Source organism: Pongo abelii, chromosome 7 (assembly GCF_028885655.2).
Source record: "Pongo abelii isolate AG06213 chromosome 7, NHGRI_mPonAbe1-v2.0_pri, whole genome shotgun sequence".
In the NCBI taxonomy this organism is placed as follows: domain Eukaryota; kingdom Metazoa; phylum Chordata; class Mammalia; order Primates; family Hominidae; genus Pongo; species Pongo abelii.
In genome coordinates this window covers 5,278,952-5,306,463 of record NC_071992.2, presented here as the reverse complement: position 1 = coordinate 5,306,463, position 27,512 = coordinate 5,278,952, and positions in this window count along the sequence as shown.

The following is a 27,512-nucleotide window of genomic DNA, read 5'->3' as shown; positions in this document are numbered from 1 at the left end:
CATTAGTCAGACGATCTGTTATTTAAACTTTAGTCACTCGGCCATTATTTCTTTGAGTATTTTTTTCAGACCCACAATTTTCTTCTCTCTTTCCTGGACGCTGGTAATACCCATGTTAGATCTTCGTTACAGTCTCCATGGTCCCTGAAGTTCTGTTATTTTTTTTCCAGTTTATTTTCTCTCTGTTGATCATACTGGGTAATTTTTATGTTTTCAAGTTCTTTGCTTCTTCTCACTATCACCTACATTTTGCTTTTGAGCCCTCTTTTACATTTTTTATTTCAGTTATCATATTTATAGTTTGAAAATATCCATGTGATTCTCTTTTATATCTTAAATAATTTTGTTTTATATATTAAATGATTTTGATGGCTGATGGATATTAAAGGAGGTTTTGCGATTTCCCTAGTCAGGATGATTATGCCATAAATATATAACTCCTAACATAAACAAATTTGTATCTTCTATTTCTTGCTGGAATTTACCATGTTTTTGCTAAAACTTTATATTTTTTATTGGATTAAAAAAATCTTAGAGGCAATGATAGAAAAATGGGAATTAAAATGAGAGTAGATTTTTCATCAAGTATCTGTGAAGTTCCAGGATAAGTGGCATAATATTGTTCAACTATAGCAAAAAAAAAGTGGGCAGGGGGGGCAGTCCATTCAGAGTTCTATCATGAAAATATCCTTTAAGAATGAAGGGGAAATCAAGAAATCCTCACGTTTAAAACAAAACTAAGAAAAAAAAAAAAGAAAAAAAGAAACAAAAACCCTAAGAGTTTTGAGATTTGTAATCAAAACACTTATTCTAAGAGAACAGTTAAAGAAACATCTCTAAACAGAAAGAAAACAATAAAAGAGAATATCTTGGAAGATCAGGAAGAAAAGAAGATGAGAGTGAGTATAACTATGGGGAAACACAGTAGGTTTCTTCTTCTTTTGAGATTTCTAAATTATACCTCATGGTTGAAGCAAAGATTATATAACTAAATATATAAAGAGGAAATATTTAAGATAGTTATCTTTTAAATAAAAACGACCAAAAGAATCTGCAAGGAGGTAAGTGTTTTTCACTTCACTGAAACTGGTATGATCAGATGCTAATAGATGGCAATAAGTTATATATTTATAATGTAATATAAAGAACAACTACTAAAAAAAGCCTACAAAGAAATACACATAAAACACTATAGATAAATTATAATGGAATTTAAAAATATATTCAAGTAATCCACAGGAAAGCAGGAGTATAAAAAAAGAAATAAGAAACAGAGGTAAAAAAAAAAGAAAATAAAAATAAAATGGGAAATATAAACCCTAAAATATCAATAATTACATTAAATATAAGCAGTCTAAATATACTAATTAAAAACAGAGATGGCAGAGTAAAATTTACAAAAAACAAAACAAAACAAAAAAACAGCAACAAACATGACCCAAATGTCAACAAGAAACTGAATTCAAATATTTGAAGGTTGAAAGTAAAAGGAAGGAAAATTTATATCATACAAATATTAATAAAAAGAAAGCAGGATGACTATATTAATATCAAATAAAGACTCCAGAACGAAGAAAAATTACCAGATGCAAAGAGAAACGTATGACCAAAGGGTAAATCGGCCAAGAAAACAGAGCAATCCCAAATGTGCATGTGCCAAACAAAAAAGCTGAAATATATGTGAAACAAAAATTTAATTAAGAGAGACAGACAAATCTATGGAGAATTCAACCCTCTTCTCTCAACAATTGATGAAATTAGACATAAAATCAGTAAGGATATAGAAGAACTTACCACCACAAAACAAAGCATCTATTAGACATTTATAAAACATGTCACCCAAGAACAGCAGACCAAACATTCTTTTAAAATGTCCATAAAATAGATAAGAAGATACACCATATCCTAGGTCATAAAATATTCATGAACAAACTTAAAGTAATTGCAGTTATACTAAGTATGTTCTCTAACTACAGTGGAATAAATCTATAACAAAAAGAAAACAATAACAAAAAGAAAAATTGCCAAACCCTTGGGAAGTAAACAACACACTTCAAAATAATCCAAGACTGAGAAAACCTTAAGGGAAATAGAAAATACATTGAACTGAGTGAAAATGAAAATAAAAGGTGTCAAAAATTGTACTAAAGCAGTGCAGAGGGAGAACTTTATAGCACTAAATGCATATACTACAAAAGAAGACAAATTTCAAATTAATAATCTAAATTCCTACATCAATAACATAAAAATGAAGAGCAAAATAAACTCAAAGGAAACAGAAGAAGGAAGGAATAAATATAAAAGTAAAAATCAATAAAATCGAAAAAAGAAAACGATAAAATAAAATAACACTAGTTCTTTGAAAAAAAATCAATAAAACTAAAACATGTTTAGCAAAACTGACAAAGAAAAATAGAGAGAAGACAAAAACTACCAACATCATAAATGAAACAGGGCATGTCACACAGACTGCAGACATCAAAGAGAAAATAAAAGAATACTGTAAGTGGGGCTGGGCCCGGTGGCTCACGCCTGTAATCCCAACACTTTGGGAGACCGAGGCGGGTGGATCACGAGGTCAGGAGATCGAGACCATCCTGGCTAACACGGTGAAACTCCGTCTCTATTAAAAAATACAAAAAATTAGCCGGGCGTGTTGGCGGGCACCTGTAGTCCCAGCTACTTGGGAGGCTGAGGCAGGAGAATGGCGTGAACCCGGGAGGCGCAGCTTGCAGTGAGCCGAGATGGCCCCACTGCACTCCAGCCTGGACGACAGAGACACGAAACTCTGTCAAAAAAAAAAAAAAAAAAAGAATACTATAAGTAATTCTCTACATGTAAATTTCAAAATTTAGGTTAAAAGAACTAATACAAAAAAACTACAACTCATGCCATATAAGTATCTCATACTTATTAAGAATTTTGAATTTTAAATTTTCAAAAATTTGAGAAATAAATCTGCCAGCAATATCATTTCGCTAGAGAATTCTATCAAGAACTTAAAGGAAATATAGCACTGATTCTATACAATCTCTTCCAGAAAATATACCAGTTAATTATTTCCAATCCATGTTGTGAAACTATCGTTACCCTGAAACCAAAACCAGACAAACGTAGTACAAAAAAAGAAAAAAAGAACACAGGAGATAAATATATTTTACAAATATAGATGTAAACATTCTTAACAAAGTATTAGCCAATAGAAACTGCCATTATATGCAATAAATTAAACATCATTACAAACTGGAGTTTATTGCAGCCATTCAAGATTGGTTGTGTATTCAAAAATCAAATAATGCAATCCACCACATTAATAGGCTAAAAAAGTAACTCAAATAATCATATAATCAATGCAAAAATAGCCTTTGACAAATTGAACCTGTTTTATGATAAAAATTCTCGGAAGAGAAAGGAATACAAGACAACTTTCTGATCTTGAAAAAGTGCATCACACACACACACACACACACACACACACACACAATACAGCAAGTTTCATACTTGATAATGAATGATGGAATGTTTTTCCCCTAATATTGGAAACAGGGCCAAGGTGTCCTCTCTCATCATTTTTATTGCACATAGTGCTGGAAGTTTTAGCCGGTGCAGTAAGGAAAACAATGAAAATAAATGTATACAGATTGAAATGGAAGAAATAAAACTGTACTTGTTTGCAAATGGCATGATTTCACGAGTAGATAATCACAAGCAATTCATACACACACACACACACACACACACACACACACTGAAACTAATAAGTGAGTTCTGCAACTTTCCAACATGCAAGATAAAGATACACAAACCAATTGCCCTTCTGTATAATAGCAACTAACATATGAAGACAAAAATTGAAAATACAGTGCCATTTGTAACTGCTGAGAAAAATAATTAAGGTGTATTTCTAACAAAACATCCACAAGACTTGAGTGCTGCAAGCGCACGTCTGATGAGAGAAATCAAAAAGGATCTGCATAAATGGAGATATATCATGTTAATGGAGTGAAAGTCCGACACATAGTAAAGACGTCAGTTACCTAAAAACTGATATACATGTTTAACGTAATTTTATCAAAATCCAGCGAGATGGTTTTGGACATCAGCTTAAATAGTTCTAAAATGTTTATAGAAAATCAAAGGAACTATCATATATAAAACAACTTAAGAAAACAATAAAGTAGCAGGAATCAGTCTACCTAATTTCAAGATCTATTATAATATATATGATATAATATATATTATAATCTATAGCAATCAAGGTAGTGTTGTATCGATCAAGGGATAAACACGTATTTCAATGGAAAAGAACAGAGAACTAGAAATAAACCTACAAAAACGTACCAAACAGATGTTTGACATAGTGCAAAAGCAATTCAATTGAGGAAAGATGGTCTTTTCAACAAATACTGATTGAATGATCAGACATTTATTATCAAAGTTATCAAAGTCTCACATCTCATTAAAAGTTAACTAAAAATAGATCATAAATTTAAATGTAAAATATAAAACTATGGAAGCTTTCAGGAAAAAATGAAACATAGAAAATATTCAGGACCTAGAGCTAAGCAAATGATTCTTAGATCTGACACCAAAAAGACAATAGATAAAAGAAAAACAAAAGACAAATTAAATTTCACGAAAATTCAAAGCTTTTGCCATGGTTATGGGATGAAAAGACAATATTTGGAGTATGAAAGCACATATCTCACAAAGAACTATTAAGTTCTTCTCAAAACTTAACAGAAAAATAAACAACCCAAATAGAAAACACATATGAATTTATAATTATCTAACAATAAATACTATTAATACTGATAATGCTATTATGTATATATGTTTTAATTATATACAGAAAACAGTATATAATATGTGAAAAGAATAGATCTGAAAGGGCATAGTTTACTAAAGAACTGAAATTACTTTTGTGAAATCAGAATGGTGGAACTGTATAAATAATAAGTGAAGCCAAAAAAATATGCAGAAAATGACTACATGCGATTTGATTGCTGCCCTTTACCTTATATCAAAAACAAATTATTATTTTAAGTTATTATTTGCTAGGACGCAACATAATTTATTTTATATTTCTTAATTATTATTTTGTCAGGAGAAAACATAAGGTAAATTTGATACAATTTTGAATTCCAGGAGATAATTTACTTAATAAGAAATAAAAATCTGAAATAAGTAATGGAAATGCAAATGTATGGGAAATGGTGTAAGAGGGATTTTTTTTTTTATTTAGAAAAATAAAATCTATAGGACTTACCTGATTGCATGCAGTAACTTAAGGATAAAGAGAAATCAGCAATGCTTCCAGATTCGTGAATTGGATTTGTTAGATGTTTGTGCTGTCCAATCAGAAATTAGGTGGAGAACACGTAAAACACAAGTTGGGGAGGAAGAAGGATGCCATCAGCTTCACGTGGTGAGTTGCAGCTCCTGAGGCTTACTTAGTGGGGAACATTTGATATAATACATTTGTATTCTGAAGCACTGTTTAAATGGTGCAGGATACATCTGTGGTATTGAAAGCCAAAACTTCTTGATAAATAATGTCGGAAATTTGTCCAAGCGGGACTCAGTTGCTTCTCTTAAATAATGCACAGTTAGGAAAAAAATGATTTGAAAAGATGAGCAAATACAAGTTTTGGACATCAACTTATTTGCTAATAATGATTGTCTGCTGTTCTCAGTTATTGACCAAACAAAATTGAGTAGCTGGAAGCTGCCGATGGCATGAAGTGCTGGAATAGCTGAGGGAGAGTTCTTGCAGCCTTTGAGAGTGTATGCCTGGTTCCTTGAGGCTTGCTCTGAATTACTGTAATGAAAGTCATCAATCCTATCTTCAGATATGAGCACTGATTCTTCCTCTGTTTATAAAAAGTCCTGGAATCTGCATCCTCAATAAAAGTAATGCTGGATTACCAATAGAGATGGAGTTTTAAATATTTTAAGAGAAAAAAAAAATTGCATCCCTACTTAGGAGCTGGATTTCATGATTCTGTCTGTATAATAGTTTTAATCTTCTTTCTGTGTTGCCTTCCTTCCTGAACTGTCCAATTTTTAAACTATCAATCCTGAACAGAAACTCTCCAGGCCATATTATCCAACCCTGATGATGTGCGCAGGCATTTAAGTTTCCTATTTCCATATAAATGGTGACATCATTTCTAGCTCATCTTCGTACCTGGCTTCACTGCTTCCTCATTCAAACTCTCCCACACAGTGTCTCGACATTCTAAAGGCACTTCTGATTATGTCCCATCCTGCCAAGAATCTTTTCATGCTTCCTTATTTTGTTTACATAATAAATTATTTTTCATGCCAGTTAAAACTCTGTACTATAGCCCGAGCATGATTTTCCTATTTGCATTCCTATCCTTTCCCTAATGCACTTTTTCTAGTCAAGTTAAAGTTTTTATTCTACCCAGAAAATTCCATGGGTATCCTATCTCTTGACTTTGCTCACATTGTCATGTCCACCTAAATTACTTCTCTCTCTTTCCATTGTAATCTTATTCATCTTGCAGTCTAAATCAAAAGCTTTCTGAGTTTTTCCCCAATTTTCTAAACAGAAATATGCTGTTTTTAGTTTTTAATACTGCCTCACTTATTTATATTTCTGTCATAGAATCTGTCATATTGTTTTATGTGTTAAATTGTGCAGATATTCAAATATTCTAATATTTCAGCATGAACTCTGAGGAGGCTTGCTATAATCTTACACGACTGCTGAATTTCTTATAGATAGCAAACCTTTAATAAATGCTGAATGAGTTAAATTAGTATCTATAATAGAGTTCTTCCCTAAATGTCATATATCTCTCTAGAGGTATGTTATGTTCTGTCATTTAATGTTCTCTATTTCCAAACACTTAGGGGGCACATTTTAGTGGGTTTTTAGTTGTTGTTGTTGTTGTTGTTGTTTGTTTGTTTGTTTTTGAGATGAAGTCTCGCTCTGTTTCCCAGGCTGGAGTGCAGTGGCGTGATCTTGGCTCACTGCAAACTTCACCTCCCAGGTTCAAGCAATTCTCCTGCTTCAGCCTCCTAAGTAGCTAGGATTACAGGGGCCTCCACCATGCCTCACTAATTTTGTATTTTTAGTAGAGACGAGGTTTCTCCATGTTGGCCAGGCTGGTCTTGAACTCCTGACCTTAGGTGATCTACCAGCTCCAGTCTCCCACAGTGCTGACATTACTGTGGCAAGAGCCGCCACACCCGGCCCATTTTAGTTTTTTTAGGACAGAAATGTTCTAGTCATTATTGAGTCTTCCTTCAAAATTATAGTGTATAGACAAATCTCATATAAGGTAGACCCCTCCTTTGAAGTATCTCACACTTGTTCTTTATTTAAAAAAAAAAACTGTTTAATTTTATTTTCAGAGATAAGCTCTCCCTATATTGCATAGGCTGGACTGAAACTTCCAGGCTCAAAAGATTCTCCCATCTCAGTCTCCCCATTAGCTGGGTCTACAGGCATGTACCTTGGTGCCAGGCTTGATCATAGGCTCTTCATTGTAACCACCTTTGTAATTTTGATAGTAAATAAGGAATAGAGGAGAAAAGGCTGCTTCATACTAGATGTATTTACTGGTCAGGGATCTGCCATTCTCATCATCCTATGTGAAGAGGTTTCATTTAGATCCCATCTAAAGGGACATCTCTAGTTGGTGATTGGATCAGTCCATTTTCATACTATTATAAAGAACTGCTTGAGACTGGGTAATTTATAAAGAAAAGAGGTTTAATGGAATCACAGTTCTGCATGGCTGGAGAGGCCTCAGGAAACTTACATTCATGGAGGAAGGGGAAGCAGACACACCTTACGTGGCAGCAGGCCAGAGTGAGCGTGTGAGAGAGCAGGAAAAACTACCATTTATAAAACCATTAGATCTTGTGAGAATTCACTGACTCTCATGAGAACAGCATGAGGGAAACCACCCCCATAGTCCAATCACTTCTACCAGGTTCCTCCCTTAATGTCCGGGGCAAGATGAGATTTCGGTGGGGATGCAAAGCTAAACCATATCAGCCATATTTTAAATCATACATTCTAGTCCTCCACAAAACACACCAAGAAGAAGGGTATGAATCTGATGCAAGGACAGTTAATATACAGAAATATCAGTGACCGATGATTGACCTTGTATGAAATGATAAACTAGCCTAATCGGACGGATCCTGTCATCCGGGAGTTTGAAGAGAGAAACAGAAATCAAATAGGAGAGTTAAATTCAGAAACTGAAACAGAGTGGGAACTATAGTAAATGGTTGATATGATGAATCAGAGAAATAAACTGTGAGGCAAAGAAAACATATAAAAGGTAGACAGTAAGGAAGTTAACTGAGAATAAGGGAGAATGGCACACAGCCAGGGGGAATGGCAAAAATTAATTAATCATGGCATAAGAAAAACATCTACCCAGTAATGCAGCTGTGGTTCCTAGAACTGTGTCCTTCTCTGAAATCTCCGCCACAGTCAGTATCCATTAGAAACTGTTCTAATGCTATTTTTGTCTAGTAGAAGCTCAAGGTGTTTGATTTTTCTTTGTTTCATTATATAGGTGTTATAAAAACTCTCCTTCATTTGAGATAATTCATTATTTTTTACTCCTATCAGCAAACAAGTGAAAAAAATGAGTAACAAACAAACAGACCCACCAAACTCCAAAGCAGAGGTTTTCAAATTTTATTGCACATTGGAATCACCCAGAAAGCCATACAAACTCTTGATGTCCAGATCAGGTCAGCCACACTATCAATTAAGTTTAAAACTCTGGGGCTGAGATCTATGAGTATTTTTTTTTTAACTGCCTAGTTGAATCCAATGTGAGACCACATTTGAGGCTCAGGGCTTTCAAGAAGTAGTTTTCAAACAGCATGTATCAGAATCAGCTATAGAAATTGTTAAAACAGCGTTCAGTCCCCTTGTCAGATTCCAACTAGAAAGTAATTCCTACGTCATCTCTAGATGAAGAATGTGGTCACCTCACAAAATTTATGTTCATTACTTTCAATGATTCTTCTGCTACTCTCATTTTCTTTAAATTTATAACTAGAGATAGATCCCAGCATTCACAGTGGGGGCAAAGAGAAAATCTAACCTGGAATAAAAAAGAATGTGCATCAACAAATTTCAAGGCTTTGCTAATGTCTTTTCATGGACAATTATGGAATATATATAAGAATGGATTATGGCTGTGCATGCAAAAGAAGGAGAAACATAATTTTAGACATGGCTTAATTTATTAGCATTGTGCAATTGACCAAGATCCTAAATTTAACATTTTTCTTTGACCAAATGAGAACAGTGCTACTTATTTATATGATCAATTCAACATGCCTCAATGAGTTTGAGATGACAGAAATGTCTTCATATGCAGAAGAACAAGTGCATATGCTTAGTGATATATAAGAGTTCATTTATCATGCATTACCTGTTTACCAACTTCTGAACTATATACCTTAAGAGGAAACAGAGAACATGCCCTTCATCAAGGTACTGAGAAACACATCACTAAAAACTGTTAAAAATAATGACGATTCTATACGGAATGTCTTCTCACAGTAATTAGATGAGAGATTCTTCTATTATAATACTGAAGATGATGAAATTCCAGAGTAATAGAGACAAGGCGGTAGTGTGAACCATTAGTGTCTTTATCCTAACAGAACAGGAACTGACTGTGGAGGATCTTTGATGGTGGCTGGTTTATCATGGAGTCTCTACATCTGAAGTACATAGCAGATCACTAAGAAGATACGTAAACTGTATAATGGGGAAACGTAAACTTCCAGGTGTAATGAAGGAAATTCTGATTCAAATCACCATGATGGAGAATCATAGCTCTTCAATCCTGACCTATTTCCAAGAACTGAGATGTTTGACAGTCCCTGAGATTTCTGAATGAACGGAAATCTTGAATTACTTGAATAATCTTGTTTATGACCACACATTTCTGTGGTAAGTTGTCTTCCAAATTTTCTCTAAGGGGAACTGAAGCTATTTATAAAAATAATCAATGACCTGAAGAAAGGTTAATATGCAAACCTTTTAAAGATTGTCAGCACTGGCTCAGAGCTAATACTAATTTCTGAGAATCTAGTATAAAATTGTGACCATTTGCTTAAAGTATGGCCTTGTGGAGATTAGTTTCAAAAAGTAGAATTTGGCATGGGTCCATCTAACAGTAGATCAAAAAGATTCACAAACCTAAATTTCATATTGCAATTAATTTTCAAGTTCCTTGAGGTATAGTTGAAAGAGACTTTTTTTTTTTTTCAGTGGCAGATTCTGGCATTAGCTACATGAAACATGAGTGAGAACTATTAGCAAATGTATGAGGAAGAAGAAATCCCCAGACTATAGCTCCATTTAAAAATAGCTACGTTCAAAGAATTGTCACATCTCTGGGGGATTTTCAAGGATTAGTGCCTCATCAAAGACCTTAAAGATGCAAGGGTGATGAATCCTATCACATTTCCACTAATTCATGTTTGCCTTTTTCTTAAAAATAGTCTTTGATAATGAGAAATTATTATTATAAAGTTAATCCACTGCTGATGTGTACTACAGGTGCTCTTTTAAATATGTTTGGTTTTCTCCCCCTAGGAGTAAGTTAACAGAAGACTTGACCTCTGATACGTGGCTATGGATGGAACAGGTGCTTTTTTTTTTCTCTATCCAAATATGCATAAAATCCAGGAAGTAGATTTATTTCACCTGGCTGGGCCAGTAGTATACATTCTCTTGTTTATTTTAGATCTATGTCAACACTCCAGATCTATGTCCACATTCAATACCTAGGGACCTTAACATTGTCAGTTTCTCAAAAGAGTCATCCTGGTCCACAACATTGATGGCCTCAAGTATCTGGTAAATGACAAATAAAAGGTATCTTGGATTCCTTAAAAAGCCAAATGTGCACCATAGGTTGAAAGATAAACTGCTGACATCTTCAGTAAAAATTTCTGAGAATTTATTTTTATTGTGCACGTGAAGCAATCCCATCTGAAATGAAACCTCAGTCACTGATCTTGTACCCTGTAGCAGACATTGTCAGTAACCAGGCAGGTCATCTCCACACACAAGTTCTAATCATGCTGATGCTTTTCTATTGCAAGCCCCGAAAAGTTTATGCCTGAGGTTATTCTCTAGTTGAAGAATTCTTAATTGCCATCAGGTTGGAAGCAACAGAGAACTATTTTCACCTAGGGAAGCTTTCAAAGAATAATGGGCAGAAGTTGGTTTATACATACCCTTGTTTTCTCATCTCTTCTGGGATGACTCTAAGCTATGTTTTACAGTTTCCAGTGATCCACAGCAGGATGGCAAAAGCCTAACCTGTATTAGCAACTTTCTTATTTCTGTAAAATTTTCCCATTCCTCTATCAATTCTTCAGAATCCTAGAGCAGCACAGAGCTTGTTGCTTGTGATAAATGTATTGATGATAACCCTAGCATGATAAAGCATCACAATTATTAAGATGGTTATCTATGGGACATAATTGATAAATGGTAGAGATGTAAGATGATGCATTGATTTACGCAACAGCATTGACATTTGAAATATGGGAGTAAGAGTTACTACACAGATTGAGAAACGTTACTATACAGAAGATAGTTAATTGTTGTTAGTGGCCATAGAAATACCGATTGAAAAGCATAATTGGTGTAGATCAGCCAACTTTCAACTCAAGGAATACTGTGAAAGTCAAACAATTTCTCTGTTAGTGCCTTTGGAGAGGTCAGATTGAGTGAAGATTTCACTTTAAAGGTGGCAGACTTATGAAGAAGGTGGAATTAACAACACTGTCACGGTACTGTGCTAAAGTCAGGGCCCAGATAGGAAAGTTGTGGGACCTTGAGATTTGGGATGGGGGCATTGTGATGAATATGTTTCCTTATGAAGTTTAAGTTCCTAGATGTCCCTACACACTCCATACTGATGGAAGTGGTTCCCTTCAATTTACAAGAGTAAAGCAGATTTGAATTTCCTTTAGATTATTTAAACGTCTCACCTGGGCAGAATGTCTTAAAAGATGTATTTGTCTTTTCAAGAATCCTAACCCTCCTCTTTAGCTTTCTTATTGCTGATGATGACTGATTGAGGTGCCACTAGAAGAAAAACAGGGTAGGTAGTCAACAAGAATATAGTTTAATGTATACAAGCAAACAATCATCAAAATCTGCTAAGTAGAATGCTGATGCCAGCCATTATAATAGAAAGCACCAATATTTTATCCACTTTCAGGAAATGAGCTAGTTCTATGACCTGGAACCGGTCCACTGAGGGAGAGGCTTGGCCCTATAGATCCTGAAATGGCACAGCAAGAATATAAAGTACTGTAACTCCAGTCTTTCCCCAAATGAGCCGATGATCATTTGTTAAAGTAATTGTTCAGTGAGGAGATAGAATCTATACAACTCTGTTGAGAGCATTTAATAAAGGATCTGAACTGATATTGACAACAGAGGACCTAAAACTTCATCACAACCCCAATTAATGTGGGGATACATGAACTAGACATAAATAAAATTCTGACTTGAGTTTATCTCACAATGGGCCCAGCTGGTATTTTAGCCCATCCTATCGACATCACCTTGGTCTCTGAATGCAAACTTGGGACAGATTTAGTTATCAATCAGAAGAACCTTTATATTGGGTCCCTGCCATGTTAAATAAGTGTCTTTTTGGCAATAAAAGCCACAATGAAACCCCTACAACTTCTCTTCTTAGCCAAGATAATTAATTGGCAGCAATATCATATTTTATGTGGAATACCAGAGATTAATTAACATCATACTTAAAGGCTTAAAGAATCCAAGGTTAATACGGTTCCTAGTGGCATGTACCAGTGCAGTATTTGCAAAATTCAGCTGATTTTTGATAGATGAATGTATACAACCATAAATATGCCAAGTGGCAGCTGAAATCACAGCTACTGTGACAAATGTGCTACCTTTACAAGAACAGACGAACATAGTCTCTGGTTCTCTGAATGTGGCTATTGATTTGGCAATACACATATATATCAGGTGCATACACATATATATCAAGTAACTTTGAGCTGCTTTTTATCTTCCTGCTTATGGGGATTGAAAGAATGCATTTGCCAACTCAATAGCCACATTCAGAGAACCAGAGACTATGTCCATCTGTTCTTGTAAAGGTAGCACATTCATGTATATATATCATATATATACATATATACATCCTATATATACATATGTGTGTGTGTATATACACACACACACACATATTGGTTCTGTCTCTCTGGAGAACACTGAGCAATACAAAGTCTATGGCTTGTCTTGCTGCTTTTCTTAACAGTATCTTTAACAGAGAAGTTTTTAATTTTAATGAAGTCCAACTTATTTTTTTCTTTAATGGATTGTGATTTTGGTATTATATCTTAAAAGACAATGTCAAATGTAACATCATCTAGATTTTCTCCTATTATATCTTCTAGAAATGTTACAGCTTTGCATTTTACATTATGCCTAAGATTCATTTAAGTTACTTTTATGACAGATATAGGGGCTGAGTCTAGATTCTTTTCTTTTTGTACATAGATGTCCAGTCGTTCCAGCATCAGTTGTTGAAAATGCTATATTTGTGCCGTTGTATTGATTTTTCTCCTTTGTCAAAGATCAGTTGACTGTATTGACCTGCTCTGTATCTATATCCGGGCTCTATGTGAGTCTCACTAATCTGTTTGTCTATGCATTCCTCAATACCACACTTCCTTGATTACTGCAGTTTTACAGAAAGTGTTGGCGTTGAGTGGTGCCTTTTCTTCTTCTCGTTGTCTTCTTGCTTTTCTTCTATGACGTCTTGGATCTTTTGCCTTTCCATATACAGGTTAGAATCAGTTTGTCCCTATCCACAAAATAACTTGCAGGGATTTTGATTGAGATTAAATGGAATCTATAGATTATATTGAAACAAATGGACAAATAAAAATATTGAGACTTCCTATCCATGAACATGTAGTATCTTTAGATCTTATTTCATTTGTATTATTAGAGTTGTAAGTTTCCTCATCTTGTAGTATCACAGGATACAGAATTCTAAATTGTTGTTTCCATGTTTTCCTTTTAATGCTTTAACTATTTTCTTCCACTCTCTTCTTGCTTGCATGGTTTCTAAAGCGTGGTCCCATGAAATATTTATTCTCATTCCTCTGTACATAAGGTGTCTTTTCTTTCCCTAACTTCTTTGAAGATTTTCTGTTTGTCTTTGATTTTCTGCACTTTGAACATGTTATGCCTAGGTAGAATTTTTGGTTTTATCCTCATTGGTGTTCTCTGATTTTCTTGGATCTTGGATTGTTTCCCAGTCTGGAGAAGACTTACTGTGAATACCAGAACTTAAATGCTGCGTTGGAACTTAACGGCACACGTGCAGTGATTTCCGTATCTGGCAAACACTTAAGTGAGCACTGAAACTTAATTGCTGAACTCTTAGTTGTTTCTGGGTGAGGGGAGGGCTCCAAACAGGCTGAGCTGTGTGGGAAATCTGGGCAGGGATTCGCAGTTTCCCAGGGCTCATCCCCTGCAGCTCTGCGGAGCTGGCCAGTCTCCTCAGCATGGCTCCCGTGGTCGTTGTGAGCAGGGCAGCTGCCCAGATCTGCATGCCACTTGCTGTGATCGTACCACCCACTCTCGTCTCCAGGTCATCCCACCCAGTGGTTTAAGCCCTACTGAAACTCCCATGGAATGGGACCAGAACACGCTATCTGTGAAGTGTCCCAGACAAGGGCGGGCAGATCAAAAGTGCACTTCCCATTCCCTCCTCCCACCTCAGAGACCACGGATCTAGGGATGTGGCCAGCTTGGAGGAGGAAGTGGCATGATCTAAAATCACCATTCTTCTTACTGGTTATGGCTTTTCTAATTTCTCCAGAACCAGGAATTTTTTTTTTTCTTGCTTCTTCTCCGTGTTCTGGTGAATTCAGGGTGACAGTCTTGTCTTTGGGTAGTTGCTAGTTGTACGTTTGTTGGGAGGAATAATGATGAGGTCTTCCATTCCAACATCCTGCTGACATTGTTCGTTTTTCTTCTTATAAGGACACTAGCCATTAGACAAGGTTCACACTTTAATCCAGTGTAACCTCATCTCTACTGATTTCATCTGCAAAGACCCTATTTCCACATACTGTGAATGTGAATTTCACATTCACAAGCCCAGGGTGTGTTTAAGAACTTCAACATATCTTTTGGGAAGCACAGTTCTATCTGTAACACAGGCTATCCTCTTGGGTATGAAATCCAATATTGAAAATTAATGGATAATGACAGCAACACAATACAAGCAGTATTGCCTTGGGTTGAGGCTGTAGGAATGAAGTTTTGAATCATTCATGTAAAGAATTCATCCAAGTGAATTATCCATTTGCTTATGGGGAAAAGAATACAGAATAAACAGTGAATAAAGTTATAAATAACAATAGTGGCCTCAAATAATTGTGGAAAATAAAAATTTATTGTTTTCTTCTCACTTTTCTATATAACAGGATATGATAAATGTTGTTAGTGGTTAGCTGCATAGATTTCATAACAGCCAGGCAGAAACAGAGGACAAAGGATATTGCTGAGACTGACACAGGGATTGACGGGATCTGGGCTCTTTTCTTTGTGAGAATGAGTCTCTTCTTATTCATAACATTCATTTTTAATTTTTAGGGAAGAGCGAGATAATGCTGTGTTTTCTTCAGGATGAGTAACAAAAATGTTTCTGGACGTTGAATAGCCACAGGACTGTGGTGGATGCTCCATGACCTCACATCCACACTCCCATTTCTTTCTTTTAAGCAAAGGATGGAGAGAAAAAACCTACATTCTCAAACCTCATTACAGATGGCATGCTTTACTCCCACTCTTCATTCAGACCTGGGTTATGTGATGTTGTGACTTTAAAGACAAGCATGTGGTTCTGGACCTGGGAGCTGTATGCTGGCTCCCCACCTTAGCAGAGGCTCTGGCAGTGGAGAGGCTGGAGCTCACCTGGAAACCCAGATCTGTGCTGAGACTTTTGAAGTTGTTTCTGGAAACTCAGCCCATCTGTTTCTTCAGCACACCCCCACACTTCTGCATGCCATTTAATATCTTATACGACGGACACTTGAACAATATGGGATTGAACCATGCAGGTCCACTTATACACAGATTTTTATTTTAACCAAGTGAAAATGGAAAATACAGTATTCATGAGATGCAAAACCCACATATACAGAAGGCCAACTTTGCATATACATGAGTTCCAGAGAGCCAGCTACAGGACTTGAGTATGCACGAATTGTGGTACACTTGGAAAAACGCATCCCCCACCCAAACCAAGGGATGATTATAATTTATCTCTTTCTATTTAAACTAGCTGGAGGGAAATCTGTTCTCCACAGCTTAACTATGACCAGGACAATGTGTCTTTACTGTGTACCTGGTACCTTTTCTCCTTTTATTAGAACAAATAGAGAGAGGTAATCCAGAATTTGAGTTTGTGGAAGAAAATGTGATTTCTATGATATCCTTTTAAGCATATTTCTATGCTTTGAGGAGGTAACATAGAGCCTGTATTATCCCTCATGGGAAAATTTCTTATTTCATAAATCGGGATAGAATTTGATTATTGCAACATCAATATATCTTTTTCTAAATATATCATTTTTTTTAATTTTAAATCCACCCAGAGACTTGGGAATGCCTCTTATATTGAATGCTATAGTAAAGCTGCTTAAGAAAATTGTAGAGCTGAATGTGATGAACTTGATTAAATAGATAGCATTACTGTTGATGTAGTTTTATTTCAGTGAATTCATCATATAAGATAATAGGATTAAGCCTGTAACCATTTTATTATTTCCTGAACACTTTGATGCCTGGGACTTCAGACATGATAGAATTAAAACAGAACTTTTTTTTTTTTCACTTAAATGATACATCAAAGGCTTAATAATGATGCTGAAGTGTAAGGAACTAGAGCTTATGTTTGGGCCATTAGCTAGTAGTGGGTGGCTTGAGACAATTTTGATAGAATGAAAAACGCAAAGGGAGATATAAGTTGCAATTTATAGAGAGATAAAAAGAGTCAGTGGGCATTTGATATACAATTGTCATTTAAGGGGTTTGGCATGAAACCTGAAAGGACAGTGGAATTATTGGTCTTCAGTGTCCTCAGCTCCTCACTTTGCACTCAGGAGAAAATCAATGTCATGTTCTTACACTCTCCGTAACTGCAGACCCCATGTTCAGCTAGATAGAGCTTATCCCTGGCTCTCCTCAAATTGGTTCTTTTGTTTCCTTTCAGTCTCCTTTACCGTCTCAGTTCCGTGCTCTCCATTATTTATACTCTCCTCAAACCCAAGGGTCCATGTGGAGCTGCCCATAGGAAGCAAGGGGAGAGATAATTTTCTAAACTGACTCCGGTCAATTTACCCTTGCTTAGCAACACTGCAATCTTGCATAAGCTTAAAAACAATTGAGAACAATTTCAATAAATAACTTTATAGATGAATCTATTTCTTCCTAGAAATGACTTCTATAGACAACAGAGTTTGACTCTCTGAATTAGTCATTTAGCTGGGGACTTTGGTAATTTACTTAGATCACAATTTCATCACTATTCAAACACAGTATTCCCTAGGTTAAGCACACTCGTTGCATCAAAACTTCAATGCCAGTGACACTGAATAAAATCCAGCAAAGAATTATGATGGGTAAAACTAGACAAGTGCCTTGTATTTTAGGCAGGGATTTTCTTTGCCACTTGCAACCTATGCCAAGGCATTTTAATTTTGTGTTGCCTATGCTGCTTAATGTGTTGCATCATTTTTTGTTTGTTTGTTTTTTGTTTTGTTTTGTTTTGTTTTTTGAGATAAAGTCTCACTCTATTGCCCAGGCTGGAGTGTACTGGAGCAATCTCGGCTCACTGCAACCTCTGCCTCCCAGGTTCAAGTGATTCTACTTCCTCATTCTCCCGAGCATCCAAGACTACAGGTCCATGCCACCACGACCAGCTAATGTTTTGTATCTTTTAGCAGAGACGGGCTTTCACCATGTTGGCCATGCTGTGAATCATGGTCTTAAATACCACTGGTGATATGGGAGATAACAAGAGTAGGGTATTTACTTAACTTTTATTTTAGGTTCAGGGGTACAAGTGCAGGTTTGTTACATAGGTAAGCTTGTATCATGGGGGTTTGTTGTACAGATTATTTCATCACCCAGATATTAAGCCTAGTACCCATTAGTTATTTTTGCTGATCTTCCCCCTCCTCCCACCCTTCAAAATGTCCCAGAGTGTGTCCATGTATTCTTATCATTTAGCTCCCACTTATAAGTAAGAACATGTGGTATTCGGTTTTCTGTTTCTCCATTAGTTTGCCAAGGATAATGGCCCCCAGCTCCATCCATGTCCCTGCAAAGAACATGATCTTATTCTTTTTTCTGGCTGCATAGTATTCAGGAATATAAATCATTCTATTATAAAGACACATGCACGTGTATGCTCATTGCAGTAGTAGTCACAATAGCAAAGACATAGAAACAACCTAAATGCCCATCAATGATAGACTGAATAAAGAAAATGTGGTACCTATACAGCATGCAGTAGAGTATTTTTAATGCTCCCTTATTTATTAACTCGAGATTCAGAAAAGAAAAAAAGGTTAATTAGTAAAACATGTACAATAGTAAAAGTGAGAGATAAAACAAGTTATTTTAGGAAATATTAAATAAGAGAATTTAAAACAAAGACATTGAACAGAAACATGTAAGACCCATTTTATGTATTTTCTTAACTCTGTCCAGCCATGGCTTTCTGCCTGACATTATTGATTTCTTCCAGGAAGGTCAGCTAACATTAAACATGATGTTCATGATTAATTACAACACCTCAGAGAGGAGCTGTTGGTCTTAGCTGGTAGGAGGATCATTGAGCAGTGTCACCCCATGAGACAGAGGCCATGGACCTGTGGTCCTCTGTTTGCTCAGCAAATCAAGCCTACTGCTGCCTGGCCCCTGGTCCCCCATAATGCTCATGGCAGCACTGCCTGCACAGAATCTGCCTCCTTAGTGGCTGAGCTCCAACTGCTCCCCCAGCACATGTAACTAACTCTGGGCACCAGCCTTAACAAACCCAAGGCATGCAGCTGCTGGACTTTAGAATCTGGCTTCCTTTGGTGGCTCCCAGACAGGTTAAGTATGGCAAATTGGAAGTGTGTAAAGATGCACACAAACTATGGTATATGAATGGTGGCAGAAAAATACAAATCTCTTCCTCCTTAAAGACAGACTTTTTGATGTGCAGTAATGCAATGCACAAGTTTTCTCTGCAAATGCCCAGCAACGCCCACCAACATCTGCCTGTTTTGCAAGCTGCAGAACGTGATGCTGCAGGCCTTACATTTGCTCTTCTTTCTTCTTCTTGTCTCATTCCCACCTTGCTCTCACTTCCTGCTTCCCTAGGATTGCATCCTTCAATGAAATGTTAGCACATGAAATTTGGCCTCAGGATTTGTTTTCTACGAGAACTAAGCTAAGACAGAAAAGCGGTAACAAAGATGCTTAATGAGGAAATCTTAAAGAAGTGAGCATAAGTCCTAACACCAAAGCGTTAGGAGAAAAAGTAATATGAATGAACTGCTTAATTAATTAGACATGAAGAAAACAGACAAAAGGGCTTACCAATGTAAAGAATAAAGGTAAAATATGAAGTAATGAGAGCAAAAAGCTATTGTTTTCTTTTATTCAATTTCTTTTTCTTTCCTCCAGATCTATTACTAGTTAGTATTTGAAATAATTCAGTGATACTTTTTATTTTTTCAATTTCCCATTAAAGTCTCTTTTCAAACATTGGCAAGAAATAGAGGTATATGTAAATATCTCTCAACTTGACAAATTTACACCAAAGTTTTACTTTACATTAAAAACATTGTGCTTACTCCAAAGAGTCAGATTATTGTTGCTAACTGAGTTTTTACTTAAGATTTTGTAATATTATATACTAACTTATATTCCTAAATGTGGTGCTCATAAATTTTACTTTTTTATAAATGTAAAAATATACTTTACAATAAACTTTAAAAAAATTAGGTTAGAAAACATGCCATAAGAAGAACAAAAACAAGAATAACAAGAAAAACACGTAGAGATTTCTAGTTTAAAACAGCTGAATTAAGAACATTTTCTCTCCTTTTCCCAGAAATTATTTTAAAATAATAATATGTATAAAAAAGAGAAACAAAGCTCAGTTTTTGCCTGCAGTCCCTGCTCTAATAATGTGAGAAGGCTGCACAGTTCTTCACTGTATCCCACCTTTGAGGGAGCTCCTGTGAGCTGCAGGGAATCTCACTTCCCAGGCCTCCTCGCTGAGTGTAGAAATGCAACTAAACCATAAGAAACATGAAGGGATATTACCTTACATCTGTTAGAATGACTATTAGTTAAAAAGAAAAGATAATAAGTTTTGGCAAGAATATGGAAAAATTGGAACCCTTATACACTGTTGGTGGGAACATAGAATGGTGCAGCCACTATGGGAAACAGTATGGAGGTTCCTCAAAAAAACTAAAAATAATCTACCATGTGATTCGGCAATCCTGCATTGGGGTATATATCCAGAAGAATTGAAGTCAGGATCTTGTGCTATCTGCACCTCCATGTTTATTGCAGCAATATTCGCAAGAGTCCAGATATAGAAATTACCCGATTGTTCACTGATGAATGAATGGAAAAACAAAATGTATTTTATGCAAACAATGCAATATTATTCAGCCTAAAAAAAAAGAAAATCCTATCACTTACGACAACATGGATGAAACCAGAAGACATTATGGTAAATTAAATAAGCTAGGCACAGAAAGACAAATGCTGCATGATTCCATTTATATGCGATATGTAATATATGTAATGTAGTCAAACTCAAAGAAATAGAAAGTGAAAAGGTGGTTTCCAGGGACTAGGGTGAGGAAAATGGTGAGATCTTGGTCAAAGGATACAAAATGTCAGTTAGCAAGATCAATAAGTTATGGAGAGTTGTTATATGAAATACCACCTTTAGTTAACAATATGACATTATGCTTTTTAAAATATAAGAGGATAGATTGCATGCTAAGTGTTTTAATCATAAAAAAGACTAAACAAAAGCAGACAGAAACAAAAAAATGCTTTGGAGATGATGGATGTAATGATATCATGGTATATAGCCATGATACCATTACTACAATCAACAATGTGTTAATTTCCATATAATTGTGAATTTTCCAGTTTTCCTTCCACTATTAATTTATCATCTCAGTCCCTTATGATCAGAAAAGATTGTATTGTATCAACCTTTTAAATTTTTAAGACATTTTTTGTGGCCTGCTATATCATGCATCCTGGAGAATATTCCACGTGGATTTTTGAAGAATGTGTTTTGCTCTTGTTTGACAGAGGGTTCTGTGTGTGTTTGGCTTAGTGTGTTGATCAAATCCTCTATTTTTTTTTATTTATCTTCTGTCTGGTTGTTCTATTCATTATTTAAAGTGGGGGATTGAAGTCTAGAACCATTATTATAAAGTTGTCTCTCTCTCTCTTTAATTTTGTCAATTTTTCTTTCTGTATGTGTATATGTTTTTAGGTGAGCAAATGTCCATAATTGTTATATCCTTTTGGTGTATTGAACCTTTTATTAATATATAATGTCCTTCTTCATCTCTTGTACATTATTTGATTTAAAGTCTTTTATGAGCTTTTATGCTTTATTGAGTCTTGCCCACCACTTTCCCACTTGAGTTGAAAATAGAGATGAGCTCCTTGCATCATTCTTTCAAGTGTACTCTTCAGACAGATGAGAACCAACGCACATAATGATTGCAAATAAGGCCTGCCCTGCTCCCTCTGATTCAAGGGAGCACCTGGAAGAGGCCACTACTCCTGCTCCATCAGGAACAAGATGACCGCCACATCAAGAAGGTGTTGGGTCTAGGGAAAACAAAAATGCCGTAAATCTTTCTACTACTTTGAAGGAATTGTTTTTCTTCCTTGGGCTTTTGCTTGATTGCTCTGAACCTTTGAGTATTTCCAGAGCCCCCACAAAGGTGGTCCTGCTTCTCTTGTCAGTGAGCCCATAGAACAAGAAGTTTGCAGCTGCCCCTGGTCGGCCATTCTGCTTGCATCGCTTCAAGAATCTATTTTTTGAGACAAACTTTATAAAAGGATTTGTGTAAAGGCAAAAGGAAGCAGATAAAACTCACACTCCACCCCAAAGAAAACTGTATTAACTTACCACATTAAAAACATGTATTCTTTAAATAGCTATTGAAGGAGTAGATTGAAAATAACCAAAGCGAAGACAGAGGAAGTAAATCAAGAACGAGATGTGGGAATAAAAGAGTGACATACATTTTCCCTGGAAAAATGTCATGCAAAAAGATAATAAAGAATGGCATACAATACATTTGGGTTTATAAATGGCAAAACGTTCAATTCAATGCTTTCACCTCTTTTATATACAAAACTTTAAGAGGTGCAGAAATGAGTAATATTAATCTTCTTTTCCTTCGCATATGATGATAACTTAGATCAGCTCATTTTATTTTTTCTCCTGTTTGGTTTAATTTTAATCTAAAGTAGATGGAAAGCTTGTAAAAGACGAAGTGCCTCCAGTCTCTCACTTCCTTGTGTGTCAAGAGCTGTGACGCTCTTTAGCAACCTGTCAGGTTTTAGTAAGTGTAGTTGAGTGAGAGGGAGGTGATAAAGCACGAGGCCTGTTTGGGAAGAAAGAATCTCACCACTTAATTCAAATATGTTTAAATAGCAATATCCAATGTCAGCTTGGAGAGGTGGCACCAGCCTCTCAGAAATACTGCCATGGGAACATGAATGGATACATTTCAGTAAAAACGTAACAGCATACAGAAAACTTTAATGATGTAGATTGACAGGAATCTCCCTTCTTAGTATTAATTTTCAGGAAATAAGAGGTAGAGGAAGCTAAGATATGGCACGTATAATGCATGTACTTACATTTGAGCAGTATGAACTTGTGTGTGTATGTATGTGCATGTGTGTGAACTGTTAGAAACTGAAATCAACCCAGTAAAAAGGGATTTTTAAATTGTACTAGATCTGTACAGTAAAATACTATTCAACAACAACAATGACGGTATAGATTTATATTTGACATAAAAGTCCACTAACATAAAATTAACCGAAAAAGTAGCCTTCACAAAAGCACAAATCATGTGATTATATTTCCATAAAAAATAAATGTAGAAGGGTGGTGGTTAGGCATGCAGAATAAAAGCAAGCAAGCAGTGTCATTGGAAAGAGGCTTTTTCTCCCTTTTTTCTGTTACATGTTGCCTAGAGTTTCATTATTGCTTTTTCTAAATCATAAAATGTACTCCAGCCTGGGCAACATAGCAAGATCCTTTCTCTACCGAAAGTTTAAAAAGCAAATTAGCCAGGTGTGGTGGCACACACCTGTATTCCCAGCTACTCGGCAGGCTGAAGAGGGAAGATAGCTCGAGCCAGGAGGTCGAGGCTGCAGGGCTGTGATCATGCCACTACACTCCAGCATGAGTCACAGAGCAAGACCCTGTTTCAAAAAAATAAAAAATTAAATATTAGAAGCATCTTTGAGAAACACAAAATTTGGATTGTTAGATGGGATGATATAAAGAAGAGACAAATTTAAGTTCAGAGATGGAGGGCTGGGTAGAGAGTGAAATGAAACTGACTTCCAAGGAATAACTATGAAAATTCTAAGATACAGAGCTGATAATAAATAATAATAGGCCCGGCACGATGGCTCACGCCTTTAATCCCAGTACTTTGGGAGGCCGAGGTGGGCGGATCACAAGGTCAGGAGTTTGAGACCAGCCTGGCCAACATAGTGAAACCCCGTTTCTACTAAAAACACAAAAAATTAGCCAGGTGTGGTGGTGGGCACCTGTAATCCCAGCTACTTGGGAGGCTGAGGCAGGAGAATTGCTTGAACCTGGGAGGCTGAGGCTGCAGTGAGCCGAGATTGCACCATTGCACTCCAGTTCAGGCAACAGTGCGAGACTGTCTCAAAAAATAAATTAATTAATAAATAATAATAAAGAGTTAATTCACTGTGCTGAAAATTGTAGCAGTACAGGGCAAAATGAGGCTGCCTTATAGAGGAGGATTCTTGTATTCAAAAATGTTAGTCTTTTCTGAATAATGGAGGCTATAAGGCTTGGCCAGGTAAGCAGTGAGCCAGAAGACACTGAGACAGAAGTGAAGAGGACATGCATGTGAGCTCAAAATCACTGTGAACATATCACGGATGTAACGTGGCAGGTGCTGACCCAAACACTTTACAGGTATTGATGCATTAAGCTTTCATGGTAAACAAAAAAGAGAAGTTCTATTATTATTATTATTTTGAGATGGAGTCATGCTCTGTCACCCAGGCTGGAGTGCAGTGGTGTGATCTTAGCTCACTGCAACCTCCGCCTCCCAGGTTCAAGTGGTTCTCCTGCCTCAGCCTCCTGAGTAGCTGGGATTACAGGTGTGCGCCACCATGCCTGGCTAATTTTTGTATTTTTAGTAGAGACGAGGTTTCACCACGTTGACCAGCCTGGTCTTAAACTCCCGACCTCAGATGATCCACCTGTGTCGGCCTCCCAAAGGGCTGGGATTACAGGTATGAGCCACCACGCCCGGCCAGAAGTTCGATTATGTTACACACATAAGGCACAGAGAGATCTAGAAACTTGCTCAAGATTAAGTGTCATCACTGGGATTCCCATCTGTGACAGTGGCCCCCAGTGCCCACGCATTTCACTGCTAGACCACACATCTTAACCACTAGGCAACAAGTTTAACCACTAGGCCACACAGTGGAACCTCTAGGCCACACAGTTCAACCACTGGGACACACAGCTTAAACATCAGGCCATAAAGTTTAACCCTAGGCTACACAGCTGTTCTAACTTTAGTCTGAAAAGTCACCAGCATTTCAGAATACAGAAGGATGATAGCCCAGCACATTGTTGAAAGACAGCTGAGAGCCAAAGCTGAATGTGAGAAAGTCTTTAGATGTTGGTAAAATGTAATAATAATGGTGAATCATCATACAAACTGTTAATATTATGTGCATTCTTTGCAGAAAACAGAAATCAAAATCCTTGATGGATTTTATAATTATTACCATGAAGAATAATACCTCCTTTGTTGGTAAACAAGCTTACAGGAAAACTTTAAATAGCTGCTTTCATTTATTCTCATCTTTCAGACAAAAACTGGCTCTAGATTGGCCCAAGATGATCAGCCTCTAATATAGAACATGAAATCCCCAAATCTCTCTATAAACGTGTAGTTAGAATTTCTAAATAAAAACAACAACTAAGGCATTGAGGAAATCAACGATTTTTTACTCGTAACATTATAAAGGGAGGGACATTTGGGAAGATGAAATTCGAGTGACCATCCAAGAGGAACAGGGCTGAGAGATACAATGTGCTCTGCTCCCTGTGTAAGTGTAGTAGGCAAAGTTCTGTGGTGGCTCCTATGATTTTTGACACTGTCTGGGCAAGTTCTGAGTATTTTCTCCCCTGAGTGTGGGCAGAGCCTCTGCATATGAACTATCTGAATATTGGCTCCCTTGATGCTGCTACTTTGCATGTGCAATGGTGAAGAAGTTACATTAAATACATGGCAGACTGGGTGGGGGATGAGAGTCTGCACCATGTGCTTCCACCAGCCTGGGAGGAAGCAAATCATCGTGTGGCGTGAACAGCTTGTTGGGAGCACACGGAGCTTCTGTGGGTGGCCTCAAACAGCTGGAAGTGAACTCCAGTGGACAGCTGTTGAGTAAACAGGGACCCCAGGTGCACCTTCAAAAGAGTTGTCCTGACAACTTGAATGGGCTGGGAGAAGGGAACCTGGGCCCCAGGTGAGCAACACAGCCTGACAGCTTGATCACTGCCTGTAGGACCCCAGTAGAGGGTCCTGGGAGTTTGTACCCAGACTCCCGACCCACACAGATGCTGTGGGAAAATGAATTGTGTTGTTTTTAGGGGCTAAGCTTGCAGTGATTTGTTATGGGGCAAGAGTAAACAAGTTCAATAAGTACGTGGAGAAAATGGACCTCATCAGGAAATGAAACCAAACAACACAACTGCTTCTATTTTCTAAATATTGTGGCAAATCCCTACAAATTATTAAAGTTATTCAGATAAGGGAGCCAATGTTGAAGTTCACGTCTTCAAACTTTGAGCTATTACTCATTATTTTGCCTAACCAGTACACTAAATCATCCTCAGCTTATTATTAAATACTCATTACTGACCACATGCACCTGCTGCTATACAGAGCACTGGTACCAATATTCAACACCTCAGTAGAAAATTGTAGCATATGAAAGAGAAAACACTTGAGTTTCTGTATGAGCAGGGTTAATTTTCTCAGGAATCTTCTACTTCCTTGCTTTTGTGGTTAAAGCGAATGAGTAAGGAAAGCTCTAAAGGCAATAGATAGAAAGAGCAGTCACTAAACCTGATTTTGCCTGAAGTTTCAAGAGAAGTATTTTAGTAGATATCTCAAGGCCTCACTCCTGGGATCAGAATTTCATAAATGGAGCCTGGGAACTTGAATTTATAAAAGCTCCCTAGATATTTCTAATGCACAGCCACTGGTTTAGAAGATAAACAAGATCAATAGGGGCAACTAAAGCTGTACTTCCATGCACTTTAATGATTGAATAAACTACTTAATTTTTCCAGTTATTCAGCAAATATTTATTAGTACACTGGTGAACCTGAGAAGAAAAACTCTCCCAGCCTTCAAGATTCTCACAGTCTAGGACAATTACCGTAATACCATGTGCTAAGTGTTATACCATCATTTGAAAAAAGTATTCTGGAAATGTCAAAAAAGGTACAATTAGGATTGCCTGAAATAGGAATTGAGGTTGGGTGAGAAGGGACAATTGACAGAGAAATGATTTTTAAGTAGGATATCGAAGTTTGCATCAAATCAATGAATATGAGCAAGTTACTTCTATCATCATTCATTTAACACATATTCATGAAGAGCCTAAAAGACAGTAGCATACTGTGGTTAAGAGTTTCTGTTCAAACAAGAGATGGATTGATGCCAAACTCTGATTTCTAATGTTCCATTTTCTCCTTTTTGTGTTGAACAAGAAAATAGTGATTACCTCCAAAGAAGTCAATAATCAAGAGGACTCTGCATGGGTAAACACCTAGCACCCTTCCTGAAACACAGGAAAAACTGGATTTATATGGTTGGTCGTCGAAGACATTAGCAATGTTGCGGCTGCGGCCCCCACAACTGCAGCTGTAAGAGGAAAGTGAGAGACGGGACTCTGCTCTTGGGAAATTCTGCTTGTGACACATAGGTAATTTCAGTGGTGCATGACTACTGTATTAGAAGAATATCAATGCACTGTAAAAAACAGAGAGAAGAGAGTATTTAATTTTGTTTGGAGAAATGAATCAAAGCTTTTCAATCAAGTGGGTATTTTAGTA